The 12,998-nt window shown below is 33.9% G+C and overlaps 1 protein-coding gene across 9 annotated transcripts in view; it reads right to left on the bottom strand.

Moving 5' to 3' along the window:
- Window positions 1-12,998, bottom strand: part of CCDC88A (coiled-coil and HOOK domain protein 88A) — a 116,385-nt gene that overhangs the window by 94,449 nt on the left and 8,938 nt on the right. The gene's annotated exons all lie outside the window — the stretch shown is intronic.

Genomic DNA, 12,998 nt, shown 5'->3' with positions numbered 1-12,998 from the left:
ACCCAGAGCATTTAGTAGAGACTTCAGAAGAGTCATATATTAGAAGTAGGATTAAACTAGTGGTTGAATAAAAGCTATTCCAGAACCTCCCTAATAAAGCTTAAAAACATGCTTTGAAAGGATCAAGCTGATTGCAAGTAACATGACAACCTGCCACAATAAAATCCATCACTCCTTAAAGGACAAGATCCAGACACTCCACAGTGTAATAACTACAATGTCCAGCATACAACCAAAAATTACTAGACATGTAAAGAAGCAAAAAAATGTGATTCATTCTTTTCAGATGCCATGCCTAGTCAGACTAGGGAAACTAAAGAAAAAATAAACAAGTGGGACTTCATCAGATTAAAGAGCTTCTACAAGACAAATGAAATCAGGATCAAAATGAAGAGACAACCCACCAGCTGGGAGAAAATATTTGCAAAACATGTATCTGACAAGGGGTTAATCTCCATAATATATAAAGAACTCACACAACTGAAAAACAAAAAAACAAACAACCTAATCAAAAAATGGGCAGAGGGGCCGGCCCGGTGGCGCAAGCAGTTAAGTGCACGCGTTCGCTGCGGCGGCCCGGGATTTGCCAGTTCGGATCCCGGGCGCGCACCGACGTGCCGCTTGGCAAGCCATGCTGTGGCGGAGTCCCATGTACGGTGGAGGAAGATGGGCATGGATGTTAGCCCAGGGCCAGCCTTCCTCAGCAAAAAAAGAGGAAGACTGGCAGATGTTAGCTCAGGGCTGATCTTCCTCACAAAAAAAAAGAAAAAATGGGCAGAGGAAATGAACAGACACTCCTCCAAAGAAGATATACAGATGGCCAATAGGCATATGAAAAGGTGTTCAACATCACTAATCATCAGGGAAATGCAAATCAAAACAACACTAAGATATCACCTCATGCCCGTCAGATTGGCTATAATCACCAAGACAAAAAACAACAAATGTTGGAGAGGATGTGGAGAAACAGGAACCCTCATACACAGCTGGTGGGAATGCAAACTGGTGCAGCCTCTATGGAAAATGGTATGGAGATTCCTCAAAAAGTTAAAAATAGAAATACCCTACGATCCAGCTATCCCACTACTGGGAATATATCCAACGAACCTGAAATCAACAATCCAAAGAGGCTTATGCACCCCTATGTTCATTGCAGCATTATTCACTACAGCCAAGAAGTGGAAGCAACCCAAGTGTCCCTCGACTGATGATTGGATCAAGAAAACGTGGTGTATATATACAATGGAATACTACTCAGCCATAAAAAAAGACAAAATTGTCCCATTTGCAACAACCTGGATGGACCTGGAGGGTATCATGTTAAGTGAAAGAAGCCAGAAAGAGAAAAACAAACCTGCATGATTTCACTCGTATGTGGAATATAAACCAACACATGGTCAGAAAGAACTGTATGATGGTTACCAAGGGCAAAGGGGATGGGGGGTGGGCATAAGGGGTGAAGGGAGACATGTATATGGTGACTGACAAACAAAAATGTACAACCAAAATTTCACAATGTTATAAACTATTAAGACATCAATTAAAAAAAAATGTGATTAATGACCAGGAGAGAAAAAGGAAACAGTCAACAGAAACAGACCCAGAAATGAAAGAGACCATGGAAATAGCAAAGACTTTAAAACAGCTATTATAAATATACTACACGACTTAAAGAAAAAATAAACATTACATGGAGAGAAACGGAAACTACTAAAAAAAAAAAAACCAAATAGAACTTCTAAAGCTAAAAAATACAATATCTGAAATGAAAAATTCACTGCATGTGTTTAACAATAGACAGGAAACTGTGTAACAAAAGATTAGTAAACTTGAAGACACAGCGATAAAAAAAATCCAAAGGACAGAAAGAAAAGAACAAAGCTGAAACGAATGAAGGAGACTAAGTGACCTATGGGGCAATATCAAACTTAGAGAAAAGTTGCATGGACAAGTAGAGTCTTTTTCCTAAACCACTTAGGGATAAGTTGTTGACTTGATATTCAGTAGTCCCCAAATATTTTAGTGTTTACTTTCTACAAACATATATAACTATCAAAATGAGGAAATTAACAATGATACATTACCATCATCCAATCTTTAGAATCCATTCAAGTCTGTTGTTCCAAAAAATGAATGGATGGTCCTTTATAGGAAAAAGATCCAGTTCAGAATCATACTTTGCGTTCAACAGTCTGAACTGCGATCTTTAGTCTGACTCATAAGTTCACGTTACGTATCTTTGACAGGAAAAACACAGAAGAGATGCTTGTTCTTCTCAACGCATCCAAAGAGATGGTATACGATTTTGATTTGTCCCGATATTGATGACATTTACGTTTATCACTTGATTAAACTGGTATCTGCCAGTTTTCTCCATGATAGTTACTATTTTCCTTTCATAATTATTAAGTATTTTGTGAGAACATACTTTGAAACTATGTCCATAATCTGATCTTCACCAATCTTCAGTTTATTTATTTATATCAGTATGCACTCATGGTTCCCTACAATATTCAACAGATCATAATCTATTACTACAATTACCTTGATAACTACCATAGGTTGCCTTTTCATTTTGTTGATTGTTTCCTTTGTTGTGCATAAGTAGTTTGACGCAATTCTATTTGCCTAATTTTGCTTTTGTTGCCTGTGCTCTTGGGGGTCACATCCATCATTAAGCTCTTCTTCAAAACCACTTTATAATTTTCTCTAAGAAGGCCTTTCATTAGATATATTCTTAAACACCTTCTAGTTTTTGCTGCTAGAGTGAATGTAATATTTTAAAAATACATTTGCTAGTAGGTTATTATTGATATATGAATGCTATCAATTTTTGTGTATTGCTCTTATCTTTAGAAACCATGCTAAACTTTCTTATTCTAATAGATTGTCTGTTGTGCTCTTGGAGGTGCTCTTGAACATAATTTGTAGTTTTTCCATATTGATAATCAATTATCCCAACACCAATTACTAAAGAGTTTATAATTTCCCACTGATCTCTATGATATGCTAGATTCCTATATTAAGTGTGCGTCTACTTTTGGAGTCTATTCTATCCCATTAACCCATTTATCTATTCCTGTGTCATTAAAACCTTTTTTATATTACTATAGCTTTATTATTATCTTGATTCTATTAGAGCAAGCTCTTCTCTTTTGTTTTGGTTTTCTAAATTGTCCTGGTTAGTCATACATACTGCTCTTTTCTATGAATTCTAGGGTATTTATAAGGTTCTACGAAAAACCTTGTTGAGATTTATTAGGATTTTATTAATAATATTAATTTGATAAAAATTGACAATGGCATCAGTAAAATTTAAAAATTTCGCCACAAAGATCTTACACAGCTAAGGTTTTTTTTTTTCTTACTTGGGTTTTTGTTTGTGAAATGGATTTATTTTCTATTACATTCCCTAATTCATCACCACTAGCGTATAATAGGAAAATTGTAGTTTTTGTGTATTGCATTTCTGATTAACTACCTTTCAAATTTTAGTTTACTCAGTTCATTTTCTTGGGTTTTCTAGATAAAAAAATCATATCGTCAGCAAATGACAGTTATCTCCTCCTTTCGAAGCTTACATCTCATTTCTATTTCTTTACTCACTGCATTAACAAATAATAATGGAGATAAGAGCTATCCTTATGTTGTTCTCAAATTTAATGGGACTGCTTTTAGTGTTTTACCATTAATGCATAATGTTTGCTGTAATTTTCTGGTGGATACCCTCCTACAAGTTAAGTTTCCTCCTGTTCCTATTCAATATCTGAATGGGTGCTGAATTTTATCCAATTTTTCCTGTCCTATCTACTCTCATCTGATTCTTCTCCTTTAATATGTTAATGTAGTGAATTACATCGTTAGTAAATAATGCTCGCAATCCTAGTCTATTCACTCCATCAGCCCTCACCCATAGGGTAACAACTATTCCCTTTTTGGGGTATACAATTCTTTCATAGGTCTTCTAATACTTAACTGCCTTTATGCCTCTCACTTTCTCACTAGACTGGAAGCTCCTTGACAGCAGGGACCATATGTTATTTACATTTTTATTTCTAAAAATTAGCCTATATCCTAACACAAATGTCTGAACAAATAAAAATAAGAATAAATCTGAGACAAAGTATAGTGTTTTAAAAATTGTTGCTTTCTGATGAGAGTTATGAGATGACATTCTCCAAGCTAACAACTCACTTGTCAATCCAGAATAGATACTCCCTACTAAGATTTGTGTCCCAAAGACCAGTTGAGTAACAGCCCTAAACCACAATGTGAGATCTACAGAACAAGGGAGAATAGTAGTAATGCAGGCTAAATCTGACCTGTGACTGATTTATGCTTAGTGCAAGAGAAATAACGCACAGCCCAAGGCAAATGAGAGTATAACTGGAAAAGTGCGTCTCTGAGGAAAAAGCACCAACCAGAACTAGTTACAAAAACAAGGAGACTACATCACAAAAGTCAGATCATGTGTCACAGCAGACAAAGACAAACAGCAGCATGGTCAGGATGTCATGATTAAAAACTCAGCTGAATGGAAAATCTTGTTTTATATAATCAACTCTGGTACACTTTTAGTCAGTGAGTTCAAGAAATACCTACTGTGGCCATATTACTTAATGTACAAAAGCCTAGTCACAGTATCATTGTGAAGAAAAGAATACTTGTAACTGGGAGAAGAGAATAGGAACAATCCTAGTTACATAAATGTTAGGTATACCTACAGTTATGTGAATTTCATTTGCAATCACAGACATTAAATATCATTCCTTTCTAGCCTTCTTCCATCTTTTTACTTCTTTTTTTTTTAATCTATATTTAATTCCCTTACATACCTCTCACCTATGACTGTCTTCTATTCATATAATGATAACATTTAGACCTAAAAAATACCTTAGAGATTATCTAGTTTTACTATAAATCAGAAAATTGCAGTCTAAAGCAGTAATTTGCCTTACAGCTTTTTTCCTTTACTGTCTTTCAGCCTTTTCTCTTAGAGGATCATTCAGGAAAACTAAAAGACTGACAGAAAAAGGTTTCAGCAATGTTATATACAAAACCCATGTGTACAATAAATCACTGTTCTCATTGTATTGTTTGAGCATATTCCTAACTCTGTTTTTACAGTGAATAATCAAACTATAGAAGATTCATTCTCCCACCTCAGTTCATCACAGTGATATTTTATTATAAACCTAGGTATTTAATTCTGACAGCAAATACTTAAGAAAGATTTCAATATTACTACTGAAAATGTATATAAACTAAAAAAAACTATACAAATTTATATGCAAACCCATTATTACATGACAATATATAATTTGGATTATACTTTGGGATGGATGTATAATATTCTAATAAACATGTGTGATATCATTCCACTTTAACAAATTTTATAAAGTATTAAATATTTTTACCAAGTTTCTGTGTTCTTTAAAGCAATTTTTTTAAATAAAGTTTCAAAATTTCTTTTTAAATTTTATGTCCAACATTCCTCATATGATATTTTGAAATTTATTCAGTTGCCAGAAAGGCCTTATAGTCTCCTTTGCATAAAGCTCTTCTAAGAATTATCAAGTTATAAGAATTGGAATTTTGGTTTGCTCAAAATCTTTTAAGAGTTTTTTGTAAAAAAAAAAAATTTATTTATAAGTTTTCTATTAAGTTTTTCCAACCTTTGAGAAAGATTGCTTGTAACAATCAGACAATTCTAAATATAAAAAAAGGAAACTTTAGTTTTTATATGCTAAGGATATCAGATGAAATTATTTTAGGAATTTTGGACAAAGTGAAAAATGCAATTTACATAAGCTAGAGAAAGTATTTTGAAAAATTTATGGAAAAGTACTTCAACACCTAAAATTAACCGCACATTCAAGAGGAATCTTAAAAGATAGGGGAATGAAAGTTTTCTGCATCCTTTTATAATACTGTGGTGCTTTGTGTTTACAAATCTTTGCTATGATTACATGGGATTTGAGATTTATATGATCTAGTAGACTCATTAGGAAATCTAATAGAATAGTGGAGTTCTTTACTATTAGAATAGGCTGATACCACTGATGTTACATCGCAGTCTATCGATAAACTTTCTGGACTTGGAGACCAGGATAATCGCTAAGCACTCTAGGCATGGACCTAGAGAGCAATAAACTTTCAATTACAAGGCTTGGTTTCCCATTTGATGTATGCCTAATTTGAGTTAGGGTCATACTGACATATGTTAGGATCATGGAAAACAGGCCCTTTCACCCCAAGAATGTGATCTCTTTATGTGAGAGGGACTACCCTGAGGTGAAACTGCCTGAAAAGTCCTAATCTCCACTCTCATGAAAAACAGTTGAATATTTAAGGATAGATTTACCAAAAATCATGCAAACAAAAACACTAACTTCAGGAAAAATAGTATTTTTAAAAAAAGAAAAATGTAATAAAGATATACTACTTGCCTCTGCAGGAAAAATTATATGGTTATACTAATATAAATACTGATTACTGATTTAACTAAACTTGTAATAAATATATTAGAAGGACAGGGGAAGGAGAAATAGAGATGGGGCATTAAAAAAAGCTAAAATCTCATCTACCATTAACAGGAAGTCAACAGATAAAGTCTAAAAGGGATAAATCAAGAAACACTAGGCTAGGCATATTATCACTATATACGGGGCTAAATGACAGAATTGCTAAAAAAAAGTTAAGTTTTTACTCTGGGGAACAGAATGGAGATGTGAATAAGGTTAGGGCAGGGGACCGCTGTTCTTCATTATGAAGCTTTTGGTATTAACTAATCCTTCTAACCGTGTAAAACATTTTTTAAAGAGAGAAAAAACACCCACAAAAAAATTGTGTTTCATAAAGCCTGTCCATTCAATGCTAGAGATTCAGAGTCATAAGACACGTGTGAGACTACACATAAACATAAGAAAATAAAACAATATTAAAAATGTCTTCTGTAAAAAGTATGCATTCTATGTAAAGACAGAAAGCACTCCATTCCTGCGTGTATTTTAAGGTTTATTTCTTTATACAATAAAATTCACAGTACAGTAATTTAAACAAACTCAGTATAGTATAAATCCAAATTCTCTAAAAAGAAATTGTCTATTAAGTATTCCAAATATTCTGCCTTTCCTTCATGTTTAACACTTAAAATGCTCAATAAAGATTAATTGAGAATAGAAAGTCATAATTAATGAAGTTTTGATTAAGCTCCTTTTGAAAGCATATCTTTTTTTTTTAAGCATTTATCTTTGGAAAGTCCTTTTTCTAAAATAAATGACAAGCTATTGAATGATACACATGTGATATGTGAGCAAGTACCCTTCTAATCACACAGCTATTTCCAAGCCAACATAATCTCAAATCGACCATTTCCTTTTATAAGATAAAAATTGAAAAATGCTTTAGAGGCAAATAGCCTAGCAATATAACTCAAATCTGTCCAGCCAGAAGTTAAATGCAACATGGCAGTAAAAAAGGGCCTCAAGCAATTTCATATTTATAAATGACCTACTTATGACAAGATGCATTAATTTCAATAAGCAGGAAATAGTATTATCTACCACTATATACAGTAATTTTAAAATCAGGGTAAAAGATGAAGGAAAAGTTACCAATTCTGCAACACTAGTATTCTAAGATTTGGTCCTTGTATAACCAAAGATTATGTCTTTACTTATTTATTGACTAATAACTATGAGAAACAGATATCTGATAGTTTTAATGGCTTTATACTCTTCTACCCAGACTGCAAACCTGTTATGTATCCTCTTGGACCATCTGTTTAGTGTTGGTGCTTAACAACTACATGTGCTCATGGTTTTGATCATGCCACTCTAATTTAAAACTAGTTGTATACGAATTTTTTTTTTTAATTTTTGAGTTATTTTATATGGTAACATATAATTATATAACATCTGCATATCACTATGAAACATTTGAAGTAACTAAGTTATTTGCATATCTAACTTCAAATGTTCACATACCAGAATGATTGTTTTATGAAAAATAATTAACTGGGTAAATATCATCACCATTTATGGTTATCCAAACAGTAAGGAATCAAGGAAATGAGTGGTTTTAAAAAAAAGTATCCCTTCACCTTAATTTCTCCCCCTTCTCACAAACTCAATCACTGTGCATGATGGCCAACAATAAAACCTAATATTAATGTAATCTTTTATATATCAACAGAATATTTTCATATATATTAACTACTTTAATCTTCACAATGACTAAACAGTCATTCTTGGAGAGGTATGTGACATATAATTACCACATAGAGATTTTCAACACAGCCCCCATTGTGTACTTTCTCATAATTTAAGACACTGTCACCTCTTCAAAAATTGAATATCTATGACATTGTCTAGTTAGCCCAAGACAAAGCTAGCAGTACAGCATGATATTCACTGATTTAACAAATAGAACTAATGCTCTGATTTAAAGCATGATGATACTATACGTACATTTAACTTTGGTTTTATCTGAATTGGATAAAATGACTGAAGATCTACCCTTCTCAGAATGAGCCAACATGAGCTCTTCAAATATCAGGCTGGTGGTTTTCTAATTTTTTGGTCAGAAAACCCCTTTTCACTCTTAAAAACTATTGAGGACTCCAAAGAGCTTTTGTTTATGTGAGTTATATCTCCCTATATTTACTATATTAGAAATTAAAATTAAGAATTAAAAAATAATTTATTAATCTACCTAAAAATGACAAACTCGTATGTTAATACAAAGAGCATTTTTATGATAAATAACTATCTTTTCCAAAAATAGAAAAAAATTTAGTGGAGAGTGACATCCTTTTACAACTTACTAAGTCTCTTTAATGTCTGGCTTAATAGAAGACATCTGGATTCTTAAATCTCCTTCTGCATTAAATGTGTTGTGATACATTATTTTGCTTGAAGTATATGAAGAAAATTGACCTCACACAAATATACAATCAGAAAAAGGAAAAGTATTTTCCTAGCCTTTTCAGATATTTATGGATATTCTTCTTTGATACTACCAAAATTCAGTAAAGTGGTACTTTCTTAAAGGTTGGTTGCAATATGGAATCTAAAACCGTTATCAATGAACTTTTTTTTGTGTGTGTGAGGAAGATCAGCCCTGAGCTAACATCTGATGCCAATCTTCCTCTTTTTGCCTAGGAAGACTGGCCCTGGGCTAACATTCGTGCCCATCTTCCTCTACTTTATATGGGACGCGACCACAGCATGGCTTGACAAGCGGTGCGTCGGTGCGCACTTGCGATCCAAACCTGCGAACCCTCGGGCTGCGGAAGTGGAGCGTGCGCACTTAACCACTATGGCACCAGGCCGGCCCCCTCAATGAACCTTTCTTCTGTTACACATTAAAATCCATTTGCCTATCTGGCATATGAATGGATCTTTACATATGTATGATTTCTTATCATGCATTGGTCATTTTGAAAACATTGGTTCACTGAGTTATACAGATTTTCCAAATGTTGCACATTTTATCATTCAATACAAAAGAATCACATTGATTAATATCATTTCCAATCTCATCAGAAATGTCTTTAAATGCTGAGAAGCTCCCAAGCTCAAGTTTTCTATAATTCAAATTTTATCAGTGACAACACACACTATCAGTTGTTTTCCTTGAAGTGACAGGCTCACTTTATTCACTTTTGAGAAAATGTCTGCCCAATACTCAAGTCCCAATAACTATAGTTTGTCTGTCAGTTTTTCTTTCAAGTAAAAATAGTGTTCCACAAAATAGAGACTTGTTCAGCTTGCAACTCAAAAAAATCATGATTATTTTCCTTGAGATAATCATCATACTTCATTACACAATAGAAATGTTTTATGCATACTTCCCATTTCGTCCTACAGAACGTTAAAAAGACACGTACTCAAGGGTCAAGACTCAATAAAATAACTTTTCCTGCTTCATCAAGGACATTTTTAAGTGAAATTGGACTTCTTTTCAACTGCAAGTACATAGTGTGAAGACTACAATGACTACCAGTACAATTTGGTACCACTCCTTGATTCATGCTAAGGTGTCAGCAGTTTTACCCACCTTTGCTTTTGCACCACCAGTGCTTTTGCAACACAGGCAAAAAGGCAAATGACATCTTAATATTATTAGGAAAATAATTTTGACCTGACACACAACCAGACTCCAGGGGTCTGCTGGTCTCACTTTGAAAACCACTGTATTAGGCAAGTCAATTCCTGTTCTCTATATGGACACCTGAGCACTTAATATTATGCTAATCAGTGCCTTCATAAAGTAATACAACCTTCATTTATACCAAAGTCAACCACATGGCCAGTAACTGAAACGAAGATTGTTTATAGCACCAATGGGCATCACTGATCTGTAATGGTCCTTATCCATTGTCCTTAAACCTTAAGATAGGGTCACAGAAGTTTGTTTTAATCTGTTTTAATCAGTATCCTAGGGCAGTATTTGATCCAGATCCAGTCAGTCTTAGAGACTCAAGAAATCTCAAACTGAGCTGACATGTACTTAGGTATTTTCCTTGATTGGTGGCAGACTTAAGCAGTATGGCTTTCATTCCCATACTATCAATTCAATACAGTAAGGATCCTTAACCTGAAGTCCATAAACCCTCCTAGGGTAATTTAAATAGTTCACTAGTTGATTAATTATCAGTGACAGGTATCACTGTCATTTTTTCTTTCTTGTTTTTTTTTTTTTTTTTTGGTGAGGAAAATTGTCCCTGAGCTAACATCTGTGCCAATCTTCCTCTATTTTGTATGTGGGACCTTGCCAGAGTATGGCTTGATGAGTGGTGTGTAGGTCTACAGCCAGGATCTGAACCCATGAACTGCGGGACGCCGAAGTGGAGCGCACGAACTTAACCACTATGCCACTAGGCCGGCCCCTCACTGTCATTTTTGAGAAGCAATAAAAACCTCCAAAATGAGGAAAAACTTTAAAAAGTATTTCCCAAAGTATAACCTCTTCTATCTAATGAACTAAAATATATAGTCAAGAAACTTACCTTAAGTAAGAAGTTTTAAAATTCAATTAGAAAATCCTGACAGTTTCTCTAATATTAAAAAAAAGTCCCCATACAAGACAACTCTAAGAATATGAATTCTATTAAGAGCAGAATAAGATTACCACAATATTGTTTTAATTTGCCCTTTTCTGCATACCATAAACGTGCTCCAAAAGGATCACAAGCTAACTTCATTATAAGCCCACCAATTAAAGGCAAAATAATAGACGCCTACTAAAAAAGCACTTGCTATTTTACAACAGAGGTGAAAAAATAGCCACACATACAAACAAAGGTAGTATTGAAAAAGATGTGATGAACTGAAAACCAAGTCAGAGGAAAGGCATACAAGCAGGGGAGTAAGGAATTATTAATAGACAAGGTAAAGAAATTTGCAGCATGGTCTACAAATGGCCCAAGAGAAATAAACAGTTTTGGGGACCTCCAATTTAATAAAATGAGTCACTAGTTTTTAAAAGACAGAGGAATAAATGACCTAAGATTTTAGAATATTTTGAAAGGAGCTGTGTACAGCAAAGCTAATGGATAATGGGATGTTCAGAAGAAACAGGTGTAATACTCAATAAACACTGAACTTAATTTCTCTATTGTAGAATTTAAAAAAAACAAAACAACAACAACAAAAAACCTCTGGAGAACTATGCAAAGAACACCAGGATTTTCTTTTCGAATAAATAACCCAGTAATAGGCTATGTCTTCAGAATAATGTGTAAAACAGAATAATTATATGAATATTCTCAGAAAACAGAAAAATTTATTGAGGACAGCACTGCCCAAACTCTGAAATACTGCTTTGAGCTCTTTCTATTAGCACAGACAAAACTTTGAATCCTTACAATAAATAGAATAGATGTCACAAAAACGGCTAAATACTAACAATTGAGTAATTAAAATGCAACTTAGTTTTCAGGGAATTGTTAAATCTCCTAGATAAGTTATATCCTAACAATGTAGACTTTAAAGCATTCCAATAGCCCAAAGAGAACTGGAATAATAACACATCCTCAAAACTATTTTACTAAATAAATTCAAAAATGAAATATGCACTATCTAAAAGTAATGAGAATTTAAACAAGAGCACAAATACACAGCTATTGAAATGTTTCTCACACGAAATTAGACACCATTGTCCAAACATATTACTGTATTATACATTTAAATGCTTTTAGTTGCAAGTTAGGAAAAATAAAAAGAAACTAAATGTCCTTATTTTTTCATGCAAAATTAAGTATCCAAACTCCACACCATTTTTCCTATAAATACATAATTTTAAGTATAGTCTATCTGCTCAGCTTTAATCGTGGCATCATCTTTCATTCTTCCCTTTCACACACTGTATCTAGAATTCTATCAATTCTTCTGCAATAGTTCTTTTTTCTTTTTTTTGAGGAAGATTGGCCCTGAGCTAACATCTGTTGCCAATCTTCCTCCTTTTTTCCTTTTTTCTCCCCAAAGCCCCAGTAGATACTTGTATGTCATAGTTGTACATCCTTCTAGTTGCTCTATGTGGGATGCCGCCTCAGCATGGCTTGATGAGCGGCGCATAGGTCCGTGCCCAGGATCCGAACCGGCGAGCACCAGGCCACCAGGCCAGCCCCAATAGTTCTTGAATTTGCTCCTTCTTCTCCAATCATACAGTCCACCTTGATTTAGGACCTCACCACCATAAGCATAGATGACATTCATCACTATCCACCTGTCTTCCTTACTTATCCCTGCCTGTTCCCCTCCTTTGTTCCAAGCACTAATACAATGTAAGTTTCATTGATTCACTGGGGTATTATCAGTATTTAACAATCGTGTACATAGTATATGCTCAATAAATATTGGATGAACAAATGAATTCCATACTCAACCTATTCTTCAAACTAATGCCAAAATGATTTTCCTAAAATAATACTTTTAATCTCCTAATAAGGAATTTTAAATGGCTCTCCAATGCCTGCCATCTGCAGTCTAAAT

The sequence above is a fragment of the Ceratotherium simum genome, chromosome 11, assembly GCF_057802395.1.
Source record: "Ceratotherium simum simum isolate JZ-2026a chromosome 11, ASM5780239v1, whole genome shotgun sequence".
Classification (NCBI taxonomy): Eukaryota; Metazoa; Chordata; class Mammalia; order Perissodactyla; family Rhinocerotidae; genus Ceratotherium; species Ceratotherium simum.
This window is presented reverse-complemented; position numbering and strand designations above follow the sequence as displayed.